Raw genomic sequence first — 14599 nt, 5'->3', positions numbered from 1 at the left:
GGGTCAAGCGCCTGAGCAAGTTTAAGAAACTGGTTAAGCTGATTATTATTATCTTTATTAATTTTGCAGGAAGGGGAAGTCTAGAAATGGGCCTGAAGTTATTAGCGTCAGTGGGATCCAGATTGGTTTTTTTTTAGTATTGGCAGAATGGAAGCCTGTTTCCAGTCCCTTGGGAAGTATCCATCTTTGTACATAAGGTTATTGATGGAAGTGAGTTTACATGCCACAGTGTGCCCAGCTAGTCTTAATACCTCTATCGGGCAAAGGTCATTGGGGGAACCTGATTTGGGTTTAACCAGGAGATTGTAAGTGTTCAGAGAGGGGGCTGAAACAGGTAAGTTTGTGATTAGACTTTTTATTTGAGTCTGTCCTTGGGCGGTTGGCGGGGTCAGATGTCATTCCATTGGATCAATCTGAAAAAGTTGAGAAGATGGCATTAACTTTATCAAAGAAGAATTTACTAGACGAGTTTTTGACCTCAAGGATCTTGTCCGTGTAGTATTTTTGTTTAGTGTTTTGCAGCATCTGTTTATATTGAGCTAAACGTACTTTATATTTCTTTTTGTCTTTGTCCTTTAACCCTTTCTCCAGTTTCTTTGTAGGTGTTAACAGATACGTTTCTGGTCTTTGAGCTCCTGTGAATACCAAGGTGCGGAGGGTTTTGTTATATGGAAAAGAACTGTTTTTAAGGGGGCTAGCTTATTCCTTGCCTCTTGTAGCCACTTTGAGTAGGCTTTAGTAGCGTGATCCAGGTTTGTAGGAGATGGGGTGTCAGTAGATGTTAGGAGGCTATGTATAGCCTCCGCTGCTATGCATTTCAAGGCTCTGGATACAACGCATTTATTAGAGCTTTTAGGGCCCGAGTGATGGGGAATAGTATGCTTGAAAAGTATTGCAGAGTGATCTGACCACGTAAGAGGGAGTGACATTGTGAAGGAAAGTAAGGGGGTATTGGAAATATTCCCATCAAGAGTGTGACCCACTTGATGTGTGGCTCCGGAAACTAATAGTTCTAAATTTCCACCTAACATAAGATCCAGAAGGTTGGCTGTGTCTGGGTCAAGGTCTGCCGCCAGATGGAAATTAAAATCACCTACAATTGTGAATGAGGAAGTGTTGAGCCCAATTTCTAAAATGTTGCCAACTTGGGTTATAAAATGTTTTCTTGGGCCTGGGGGCTTATAGATAAGGGAGCCTCTAAAGGGCTCCTGATGTGAAATCTGAAGACAGAACTCCAGAGCTTCATATTCCTCATTTATTAGAGGATTGAAGGATGATGTAATGGTTATGTGATGTATGACTGCTAAACCACCCCCTTTTTTCTGAGCTTTGCTGAGTGAATAGCAAATATAGTCGGGAGGTGTGGCTTTCACCAGGTCTGGCCCTGAGGAGCTGTCCGTCCAGGTCTCCGTAACGAAAGCTATCATTATACCCTCTTTTTCCAAAAAGGAGGCGCACTCCGTACTGTGCTTGACCAGGGATCTTGCATTGATCAGGACACAGTTCCAGGCAGTGCCTGGGGCGACTTGACTTAAACTTGTCTGTTTTCTATTCCACCCTGCCACAGGAAGCCATGTTAATTCAGGGATTTTGGTGTTGCAACCTGTGCAGAGCTTCGAGGTTTGAGACAGCCCATGTACGGGTAGGTAGGTGCAGCAGGAGTGGTCAGGTTTCTTTGGATTGAGCGCCTTCAGGGCACTGCTGGAGTATATAAAAGGAATGGGTCTCCCTGAACTGTTTAGGACAGGGGGACTGGCACTGAGCACGGAACAAGTGTGGATGGGTGCAGACGGGCTTCCTTTGGCGCGCCTTTGGCGTGCTGGCGGCATGGCCGCTGCGCGTGTCCGCTGCACGGTCGCGCCATCACCTGATTAAATAGGGTCTTGGGCAACAAAGACTAGCCCGCTGACTGAGATGCTCCCCAAGATGGCGGTGAATCCCGTGTCGGAGCTGCTGGGGGCTGGAAGTTATTACCTGAATTAGCAGGTGAGCGCCACAATGTGCAAATGTGCTGTTTAAAAATCCTAAATCGAAATTTAAAACCACAAATGCTCGAGAACTTAAGAATGAATAGTGCAAAATAACTACGAACTGTTTTTTTTTAAAATACACGTAAAGTTGGTCACTCCAGGCTGTGCCTCAGGAGGACTTCCCCTGGCGCGCTCGCGCCTTCACCTGACTAAATAGGGTCTTGGGCAACAAAGACTAGCCCGCTGACCAAGATGCTCCCCGAGTCTGTGGTTTATTTTTCATAAAGTGAATGTTATTCTCTATCTATTATTCTAACTCCCTTGATCCTTAAATGTAGGACTTAGAGCACAAGTGACATGCGTCATTTGAGCCACGCTGGGATTGGTTGAAACAGCGGGTGTGTAGTCATGAGAAAATTCTAAAGAAGGGGTGAGTGCAGAAACTCACGTCGCAGAAAAGCAGCGCAAGCATTGGTTAACAGTTTTTTGTAAGTTAATTGCTGATAGGTCACTGAAAATAAAAGATGCGCTGTCATTGGAAAAGCATTTAAGTGAAGTAAACAATCAATTAAAAAATTGCAATAATTGAAAATTGTCAGTGTTAATAGACAGCGGTAATTATATGTGGCATCTAGATCCAGCATTTCTAGAACATCGCCCAGATAGAAAATATTTAGGTTTTGCCCGAGAACAGAGTATTAGAGGAAGACCATATATCATGTATGGAGAAAAGAGAAAAAATTATTTTTTGCAGAAAATTAAGAATTATTTCAAAAAAGATAAACCAGTTAAAACAAGAGAAGGAATTATTATTCCACCACCAAAAACGCCAGCATCATACATGATGATAGAAAGAGGCTACCACATTTGTGATGGCCAGAAAATTTGATATAGTATACAAAAGATGATGGTATATTGGCATTTCCAGAATATGTTACATTTAATGGTAGAATTTTGCACAATTTATGAACTCGCATGAATGAGTTAGACCCTAGACCAAGATAAACGCAGTATGAAGCATTAGAAGAGTGGGAGACTGAGGCTTTTGAACGAGACAGACCTCGGTGTGACAAATTTTTGTAAATGTTACCCAAAGAGACAAGAGATAAGCAGATGAAACAATGGAGACAGTCTATGTTAGTGGAAGGATTATATCCTGTATTTACCACTGAAGAACTAACCGGAAGTAAAAGTACAGACTAAACAAAACATTTATTGACTAGTAGTGGTGATTCAGAAGATCATTATTTTGAAGATTTATTCATGAAAAATCCACAGCCTTATCAGGAAGAAACAAATAGAGTTACCCCTAGTGCTCCATTCCTAAAACCACCCTTGGTTCCACAGATTATACATGAGACCACAATGGAAAAGGTACTACAAGAAAAGAGAAGCAATAAACAAACAGCGTAATGAATTGATTAAAAAAATAACCCAACTGAATACAAGTCCTGAAGCCCTAACGATACCAGTAACTATTGGTCCCATTGTTCCCTTATATGGAGATAAGCAACCTCATCCTAAAACTCCTGTTGTGACTACGCCCATAGTACATCCCAGGAAAGAAAATCTAATAATTGATGACCAGGCAAGTGAATGTGAGTCAGTAATTTCCTTAAGGGATCTACCTATAGGAGAACCAGCGGGTGACTCGATCAGGAAAATTACTCCTGGATGCTCAAAAGAAGTACAGATTGAAACCTCCACAGGAACGACCTGTAGTAACCCCTGAAGAAATAGAAAGATGGAAACGAGATATAAAAAAGCCAAAATCACAGTCAAAGGTATTAGACATTTTTAAATTAAGTGTAGAATTAAAGGAAATGGTGGCAGGAAATGTAGGATTAGAAAGATTGAATTATTTTAATGAAGAAGAGTTATTGTTCATTTGCAGAAGCATTACCCGAAATACAAAATTATGCCATGAGAAATTAATGAATTTGGCCTCAGAAATGGGAATTGACATAGGTGAATCTAAGGTATTACAGAAACCATACAGAGCTGAATTTTCTGACAAAGATTTGAAAAACATGAATGCGTCAGGACGAAAACTGAAAATAAAAGAATTATTGGTATTGTTACAAAAATAGGGAGACATAGACAGATGGAAAGCTAGATGGAGAAAGAAAAATGGAGGAAGCACAGGCAAATCGAACTGAATCTGAGTATCTAATGAAAGAAACAGAAAAAGTTGAAAGGTTGTGTCTGATGAAAGAAGTGCCAGGAGGAGGTTATGTACCTGTCCCATGGTCCCGGCAGGATATCTTATCACTTACAAATGACTACCAAAAGCTCAGCGAAAAACCAGTAGAATGGTACAGGCAAGTCGAAAGGTTTGTGAAAGTGTCAAAAGTACTGCTAAAAGATTTGGATGGTTTGTTTGATATAGTTGTCCCTGCAGATTTATGGAAAGAATGCAAAATTGCAGTAGATTGGCCAAATGATGAATACCCTAGAGATTCAAAGACAGGAGCGCCATCAGATGATGTAATGAAAAAGTATTATCAGGTAATAACCTACCTAAAAGGAAAGGTACCGCCAAAAGAGACAGATTGGACAAAAATAGACAGAACAAATCAAGACAAGGATGAATCAGTACATGCCTATTATGAGCGTCTTTTACAGGCTTCAAGCAGTATAGTGGGGTGGAAAATATTGATAATAAGGACATGACACATTTTATATATCATTTTGTTGCAGGACTAAAACCAAAAATATCTCAAATGATTAAAGAGCATAAATTATGTTGGCAGGCAAAGCCTATCAATGAAATTCTCAAGTATGCAAAATACTGTGGAGATGAAATCGATAACAGGCAAAAGTAATTAGAAGAAAAAGTAATGTGGGCTCAAGTAAAACTGGCAGAACAACATGAACTCCAGTTACATCAACAGGCAAATAACCAAGGAAGAGGGGAAGGTCAGGGTGAAAGTAGTGAGGGCAAACTTAGAAGCAGAATGAGCAAAGAAGAGGCAAAGAAATAGTTTCCCTGTCACGGGTGCGGAAAATTGGGGCATTGGAAAAACAAGTGTAAATTAATACAGAATAATAATGTCCAAAAGCAAAATTTAAATCCGCAGACGCAGAATAGAATGAAGTGTCATGAGGCAACCGGAACAGGTAATACAAAATCAGTTACCACCTGCACCTGCCCATATGCCAGATTTTGTGAGTCAAGCCAAATACAGTGTGGACACCAGATTCCGGGAGGGATGTGGTAAGAAAAATACGTTAACACCACAGTTTTTTTTGCAGGACACATTTTTCGAAAACGAGTCATATTGACAATGCCTGAGAGGAGGGGGAAGAGGAATGCGTACTTGGTGCATCCTTACCGGTAGATCAGTCAGGTCCTTACATAGATGGCAAAGTTGAAGGAAATGACATCACTTTTCTGTTAGACACTGGTGCTAGACATTCTACTGTGAGAGTAGCAGACATCCCAAACCTACCCCTCTCTGGAGGAGCGATCCAAGTAGTGGGCGTTTCTACTAAACAGATTAGGACCCCTATCACAGAACCAATGGAGGTGTGTAGAAGTAATTTTAAGGAGATGCACAAATATGTTGTGTGCGGCTCCAGCCCTGTAAACTTGTTAGGAAGGGATTTATTGTGCAAAATGAATTGCACAATCTTTTGCACACCAAATGGTGTTGAGATTCAGACTCCAGATGAAGATGAAGTGTATAAAATCATGTTAGCTAAACAAGAGACTGTAATTAAAAAGATGACCCTAAAAGATTTACTGGAAGAACTTCAAAGTACCGTAAACCTTGATGTGTGGGTTTTTTCAGGAAAAGAAGTAGGATTAATGACAAATGTTGATCCAGTAAAAGTGACAGTGAGTAAGGTGTAATCTTCCCAAATACCCGTCAGAACAGAATGAGTCTGTAAATAAAAGCAGGTGTTGCTGCCAAAATCGAGTGATTGGTTGAGCAAGGTATTCTAAAAGAAATAATGAGCAGTCCATGTAATTCACCTATAATTGGCATAAAGAGACCTGCGTAAAATAAATAAAATTGTTGTTCCATGTTGCCCAGTAGTACCGAATCCAGCAGTGACCCTATATCAGATACCATGGAGTGCAGGATGGTTCACTGTAATGGATTTATGCCATGCCTTCTTCTCCATGCCATTGCATCCAGGCAGTACATTTTTATTTTCGTTTAATATTGACGAGCATGTTTACGTTTGGAATCGTTTTCCTCAGGGATACACGGAAAGTCCTTCGATTGTTAATCAGATTTTGAAAAAAATTCTCGAATCCTTAGAGCTGCCTGGAAAGTCCGTTTTGGTGCAGTACTAAGACGAATTACTGATTGCATCTAAAACTCAAAGTGACAGCATCATTGATACAATTGCGTTATTGAATCATTTGACTGAAGGAGGACATAAGGTGTCACCTGAAAAATTGCAATTTTGTACCACATCAGTCAAATATCTGGGACACCAGGTAGAGAGAGGGGTCAGAGGAGTGACTTCAGAAAGAATCAAAATAATTAAAAACATGAAACTACCTCAGACACAGAAAGAAATCAGGATGTTTCTTTGAGTTGTAGGTTACTGCAGGCAGTGGATTGTGGGATTTGCAGTACTAGCAAAACCATTGATTCAACTGACAAAGAAATGGGCAAAATATCCAGTCGAATGGAATGATGAAAGGATGAGTGCTTTCCTAAAATTACGCAAATGTGAAGCTCCTGCATTAGGCATGCCAGATTATTCAAAAGAATTTGCACTATTCTGTGATGCAAGAGACAATTATGCTCTCTCAGTCCTAAAACAGACCCATGGCTTAATGCAACGTCCTGTGGCATATTTCTCTACCACATTGGACCCAGTGGAATCAGCATTACCAGGGTGCCTAAAGTCTGTAGCTGCAACTTGCATGAGTTTTGAACAAAGTGAATCCATTGTCATGGGACACCCTGTAACAGTGTATGCCCCACATGCAGTTGTGATTCTGTTAACCAGAACACGCACTCAGTACCTTACTCCTAGTCGGCTGACTAAGTATGAAAGAGTTATTCTAGGTGCAGAAAACATGACAATAGTCAGGTGTACTGTTCTAAATCCGGCAACCCTGCTACCAAACTCACATTTTGAAGAAGTGAAAAATGAAGTCGCACATCATTGTATCGACCTTACTGAATACAGTACTAAACCACGCCCAGACATACAGAAAGTACCTCTAAAAGATCCTGGACATGAGCTATTTGTGGATGGCTCATGTATTCGTCATGAGGAAGGAGGATTGAGTGCTGCTTATGCTGTATGTACATTGTCTGGTATAGTCGAAGCATCCTATTTACCAGGAGCCAAGTCTGCACAAGTAGCCGAATTGATTGCTTTAATAAAAGCGTGCAAAATTTGGAACATTTGTAGAGTAACCATTTACACTGATAGTCAGTATGGTTACGGGGTTGTGCTTGACTTTGGCCAGTTGTGGATGCAAAGGGTGTTCATGACTTCTTCAGGAACCCCTATTAAAAATGGACAGTTTGTAAAAAAGTTACTTGAAGCAATTCAATTGCCAAAATAAGTGGCTGTGGTCAAGTGTGCTGCTCACCAACCTGGAAATTACAAAGTGACAGCTGGTAATCGTTATGCTGACCAGGTGGCCAAACATTGCGCCAAGTACAAAATGGCAGTAAACAAGAAAATCGATGCATGTGGAATCAGCTGCCAACTTATGCTGCTAGGGGGTGTAGGGAAATGGGAGGAAGTGAAAAATCTACAAAACGAAGCAGAACCCAAAGAAAAGGAAGAATTGGAGAAAATAGGTTGTCAGAGAAGAGCTGAAGATGGTGTGATAATTTATTTAGATGGGATGGCCAGTGTTACCTGACTGTATGCTTGCACCCATGGCCAGGATGTATCACGGGGACACACACATAGGCTGAAATGCAATGATAAGACTGTTTAGACAGGATTGGTTTAACCCAAGGTTCAGGATTGTAGCAGAGAGTCTTTGCCAGAGATGCTTAATTTGTCAACAAATGAACCCTGGTAGGAAAACGGTAGTTTGCCCTGGGAACATTGGAAAGGCAGAAGGTCCATTCATAAGACTCCAACTTAATTTCATTCAGTTACCTGCTTGACGAGGATTAAAATATGTCCTTGTCATTGTTTGCCTATTTTCCAAATGGGTAGAAGCATAACTGTAGACAAACTCCTAACTGTAGACAAACTTCTTTTAAGAGAACTCATTCCTAGGCTCGGTTTTCCAGTAACGATTGAATCAGATCGAGGGTCTCATTTTAATAATGAAATAATTTGATTAATTTGTGAAGCATTCAAAATTAAGCAAAAGCTGCACTGTGCATACCGCCCAGAGGCTTCTGGAGTGGTAGAACAACTGAATGGCACAATCAAATCAAGATTGGGAAAGATGTGTGAATCTACCCGATTGGAATGGCCTGATGCTTTACCTCTTGTCCTGATGGGACTCAGAAGCATACCAGACAAGAAAACAGGCTTGAGTCCCCATGACATACTCATGGGAAGGGCAATGAAGCAAACATGTGTGCCAGGACACAAGCTGTTAAATGTATCTGATGATTTGGTATTGGAGTACAGCAAAGAGTTGGCTGACCAAGTATCTCTCACCAGGTTGGGGAAGACGCTGTGGCCAGACATTCGACTCCAGCACATGATTTTAGTCCAGGAGATTGGCTAGTGATAAAAGATCACACCCGGGAATCTTGCCTAGGTGGGGAAAACCACATCAAGTAATATTGGTTACCACCACAGCTGTGAAGTGCAAAGGAATTCCAAACTGGATTAATACCAGCCACACTAAAAGAGTAACTGAACCTGACGAAGTAGAGGCTGAAGGTTGTGCAGCTGAAGGGTCTCAAGTGATAGATCCTGAGGTAGCTGATGAACAACAACCGAGCACCAGTCAGGATGGATGGAGTCTAATAGTCGACATACCTGAAGTGACAATAAGAACAAGAAGCCAAACATATTTAGATAGCCAGAGTGATAGTGAGGATGAGACAGGAATAGAAGAACACACTCAGATTACAGGAATCAAAGCTAATAGTAATTCTGAGGAAGACCATACAAGGAAAGAGCAATACACTCAGACTTCCAAACCCCCCACCAGAACTCCTGAGTCTGAGGAGGGACAGATAGGTACTAGAGAAAACGCTCAGGCAGAAGACAATCAAGAAATTACAAGACCTGAGCAGGACCAGACAGTTATAGAAAAACGTGTTCAAGAAGAAGAAAGAGAACAAAGCCAATGTCGAAGCCAAATCCAACAAACTCCTGAACAAGATCAGACTAGTATAGAAGAACCCATCCAGGCAGAAACGGAAGAGGTAATAAGCCCTGGACAAGGTCAGATAGTAAGGAATTCTGAATACAATGAAAATCAAAGTGTGCCACAACTCAATGAAAACAAAAGAACATCTGAAGAATCTGAAAGCACAGAGCCAGCTAAGAGACTGAGAAAAGGTGATGCTTGGCCTAGATTTGTCAAAAGATTGGCATATCGCCTTAAGACAATAAGTGAAGAACCAGAAAAAGTAGATGAACTAACAAGTCAGTCTGGACCATCCACAGAGAAACCCAGAAGGAGAAGTCCATGCTTGAAAAGATTGAATAATACATTCAAAGGTCCTGAATGGACCTATGTAATTCTCGAGGACTTTAGTGATGAAAGTGATGAAGAAATGATTGCTGATCAAATTGACGGAGAAGTGAGACCAATTTGAAATAAATTCACAGTTTATATTCTGTGTAAAAGTTACAAAGAGGGGTTAAGTCTCCTTAGTCAGAAATGGCTAATAGAATTACTGGAAACTCGAAAAGAAATTGTATAAAGACATGCTATAGAATATGTATATGTAGTGTATTGATAGTGCTCATAGCATGGCTAGGACTGACAATAGCAATACCTTACTTGATGGCTGCTAATAAACAGAATGACACTAGTACACATGGAAAGGTCGCTAAACTTAAGCAAGACAGAGTAGTATTAGAAGCACCAGATGAGATAGAATATCACCATAGTAAAAATAGAAATGAGACGGATTTCAATGTATTTGCTAACCTGTTAGTACATTATGTAGAAACTATGGAAGTTAGTGATTGCTACGTCTGTATGAAATTACTGACATCAGTAGCAGAAGGAGTAACATATCATCATTTACCACTGACATATGCTATTTCATGTAGTATTTTAGCTGGCTTGTTTGATAGAACTGGAAAGTTACAGTATTATTATTCTAATATAGATGTGATTTTTTCTGAAATCCTATACGCAGAAACATGAACCCTGTCCTTAGCAGTAGAGACTCACAGTTTATGGGTGAATATTTTCTAACAATGAAAACAATAGATCTAGCTGAAGCACATAAAGACAACTTAACATGTAAATTACATGAAGAAGAGAAAATATTTTTGAATTTAGCAGAGAAAAGGAGACAGGATTTCCATGGAAGGGCTACTGAACTGAAACCCCAGATACCTAAGTGGGCTGAGAGGGAAGATTTTATAGCAACTGGCAAGACTCATGCTGCTATGTCCCTGTACCTTGAAAAGAAGGGGAAAATCTGTCTCCATAGGTTAAAAACAGAGTATAACAATGTATTCATCGGTTCCAGTGAATGTGAACACAATTTCCTGATAATTGAGGACTGGGGACTAAAAGGGGTAACTGATCCAGTTTTTCTTGGAGTGTATTTCATTTGTGGGAACAAAGCTTATTTTAAGCTGCCTGATCATTGGTATGGGAGTTGCTATTTCGGAATAGTATTCCTGAAGGTATACCATGTGAAAAGAATCACTGGAAGCAATGAAGACAATAATGAACTAACACGACATAAAAAACAAGTTTTTCATAAATTGTAGGATATATATATTTAGTGCATTGATACCTTCTGTGGGAGTAATTCTGAATACACAAAGAATTTGTAAATTGTCTACAGTGGTGGATCGCTTATCGACTGACGCTGCTGGAGGATTCTTACTGATCAATACTGAATTAGTTGCGATAAGATCAATGGTTTTACAAAATTGACTTGCTCTTGAAATATTATTGGCAAAAGATGGCAGAGTCTGTAGAATGCTGAAGGCGCAACATTGTTGCACTTACATACCTGACAAAAGTATTGAAATTGAAAGGTATTTCAGAAATATTACTCATTTGGAAGAAGAATTGAAACCACTGGAGGTTGTTAGTGCATGGAAGAGACTAACTGATGGTCTCTCCTCCGTAGGTAGTTGGTTTTCTAATGTAGGTAAAAATATTGCAGGTAAAGTACTGATGCCAATATTGGGAATATTACTACTGATTTTGGTGATAATGATTGGGTGCAAATGCTGCAGAAACAGAAAGTGGCATGCAGGGAATGAGAAAAGAAAGAAATGAAAAAGCGATGAAATTCAACTAGAGGAAATGAAAGGGATATTTACAAAAGAATGAAGGGTTTCCAAAAGAAAAGAGATACAAGAAAGACTAAAGGAATAGAAGAAATTGAATTGGAAGAATGCTAAAGTTGGCATCTGGTTCCATAATTAGTGATGGTATAGAATACCATCAAAGAGGGGATTTATGGAGCAAGGTTTCATAAGTACAGAAACTTGCTCGTATTCAATCCTCTCGAAATAACATGTAACTTATTAACCAATATGTTTTGAGATTACTAAAACTGCATTGCACAACATTTTTAGTATCTAGGGGAAGCTTACCTATGTGCTTTTACTAACAGTAACCCGAGTGTCTTAATATGGCTGTCGAAAATGCTGGAATCTTTCTGCGCATGCGTCTACTACATCTACGTAGTGTGACGTATCTCTGCTTTTGGTGGGAATTTCTTGCAGCTGCACACTAGTGCTAAAGATGGCCGCTTCATGCTTCACATACTAATGTACAACTAGAACACAATGTCCTGAAAGGTGAAAAGTCAATAGACAATTATACATAGCATGCACATAGCATTACTTGGGTGGGCAAGAAGGAGATTACTCTTTTTTTATGTCAAAAGATAATTTGTTCAGCTTTATGTGGTTCTCAGAACTGCCTCGCTGACATGCTGACGGTCGCGCTGATCCATTCAGCGCCCATTCAGCGCGGCTAATTGAAACGGCTGGCTTCAAAACTGCTTTCCTCGGCAGATACACTCCGAAATACGGCTCAATCACATGGCCGACACGAATGCTAATTTGCAGCAAGCTCTGCCCAACAGCGAAGACACCAACTAACCGGTGACCTAGTAAGCTGCCTGAAGCCCTGGAATTTTACTTGGTTACAAGGATTCCACTTCCTTCGTATCCCTTCAAGCACTTCCCAAATCAGACAACCAGTCCTGATGATGATCCGAAATGCTCGGATCGAAACGCCGTCGACCCAACAGCCTGACTAACAGGCGCACTTCTCCTTAGTGGCTTTAGACTTCAACCAAAATTAATTGTGCCCACTGTGATATCACTATGTCACATGCGCCGGTCTAGCCACTCACTGTAAATAGTCTGCACCTTATGCACAGTGCGCCGACTACGCTGTTTTTCTTTCACTTGCGTCGCCACCTGCACTATTTAGTCACGTTTGTTGCACCAAGTTCCATGTGGTTGTCAATACATTCTATGCAGTGCTGTTCCTAACTGTATATATCCGACCTTGATATGATTGTTATCACATAAAGCTGAACAAATTATCTTTTGACATAAAAAATGAGTAATCTCCTTCTTGCCCACCCAAGTAATGCTATGTGCATGCTATGTATAATTGTCTATTGACTTTTCACCTTTCAGGACATTGTGTTCTAGTTGTACCTTATCTACCCAGTCCTGACTTGGTCTATGGGTTATACTCCTGTCTTATCACATACTAATGCACATGCTCCTGCTCAAACTAAAACTTGTGTGTTCTGCTTAACTATTAATGCTATAGTTAAAATAAAGTAATGGGGTTAGAGTAGAAATAAGTGGTAAACAGTGCATTAATTTATTTTTGTATTCTAATATGTCTCTTTTTGACTTCATTGATAGCTCGTATTTTGGGCCTGAGGGTGTCGCAAACTCCATTTTAAAAAGGCTGCGTCTGCGCAGATGATCACAGAAAACCTTGACGCCGCTGACATTGACAAGCAGCCAAAGTCCTGACTTACTCGCAATGTTCCTGGGAACCTGACCGTGTGACCCCAGGAGAGGAAGAAATATGAACTGTATTTAATACATTGTATATGATTTGAAACAAATATTGCTGGGTAGAATAAAAGCATGGAAAAGTAAATTATGAGCGGGAACATTGATCAACTATATCGAATAGAAATGATCTCATACTGGTATGGTGTGATGACCTCTCCTCGTCTTTCTGACCAATCAAATGAAGGTAACACATAGAATTTGCAACATTAAGGAGGTGGTACACACACCGAAATGGTATAACTAAGGTAGGCTTAGTCAGTTAGATTGTCCGACTTGTCACAGACCTGTCACTGACCCAACGTATGCTGAAGGAGAATCGAGAGCAGAGTGCTAGTCGAGCACTCTGACAGAAGAATCAGGAATTTTCTGAGGGAGAAGAATCGATTTACCCAGTCGGGGTCTGAGAGAAGTTGTCGAGAGGGGTGTAACGCTGGTGTTGCACTTAGCGGAGGTTACCTGTCCTGTCCTGTTGGCACCTGATTAGTCAGGAGCCCTTCTCTTGTCCCAGCCCGTTGCTAGGGTTGGTCCTTGCACCATTCTAGGTAAATATAATCTGTGTGGTATGTCCTTGTGCCATTTTCCCTTTTCACCCTACCCAGGTACCAATGTCTAAAAGCATTTTCTTAACGTCCTGCAAGATTTATGTTTTAATAATTGTTTACTTACTTGCAGAGTCCCTAATTTCACTACTGTGTACTCTGACTCACAAAATATTGCATAGATAAAGTGTTTAAAACTTTTCCCGAGTCTGTGGTTTATTTTTCATCAGGTGAATGTTATTCTCTATCTATTATTCTAACTCCCTCGATCCTTAGATTTAGGACTTGAAGCACAAGTGACAAGGATTGGTAAGTCATGGTGTACATGTATAAATCCTAAGGCAAATAAAACTCTGATAGGCAGGAAGTTAAGTTGGATTACTGATTCAAAGTGGGAATGTTTTTGGACCCAGGTGAGTATGATTAACTGGACTGGTAATCCCACGCCATCACCCCCATGAGCCAAAATTGAAACAAATCAGCAAACAATGTTGCGATCCTACAAGACTCTTGCGGGATTCAAAAAAAAAAAGGGGCGGCTGGCCATATTTAAATAGCTTATGCCCCAGGGAGCCGACTCACAGCGCTGAATTCATTAAGGGGAGGGGGGCTGCTTGGCCCCCATCCCTGAGACTCCAACTGCCCTGGAGAGCCCACTCTCGGGGCCACAATTAGGTAATATAGAGAGGGGGACCATACTGCCCCCCTCCCTGAGCCTCCAAAGGCTCCAGGAAGCCTACCCCAAGACTGAAATTTGAGAAAATAGGAGGGGGCCATGCAGCTCTCCTCCTGAGCCTTCAAAGGTCCAAATGTGTTTACATGGGGAGGGGGCAGTGCAACCCCAACCCGAACCACCAAATGGCCCATACAACCCACCCCCAGGGTCAATATATTACATAATGGGTAGAGGGGACCTGCTGTGATTTAAAA

The sequence above is a fragment of the Lissotriton helveticus genome, chromosome 2_1 (assembly GCF_964261635.1).
Source record: "Lissotriton helveticus chromosome 2_1, aLisHel1.1, whole genome shotgun sequence".
Lineage (NCBI taxonomy): Eukaryota > Metazoa > Chordata > Amphibia > Caudata > Salamandridae > Lissotriton > Lissotriton helveticus.
The sequence above is the reverse complement of the archived record's forward strand: the minus strand, read 5'-3'. Positions refer to the sequence as shown.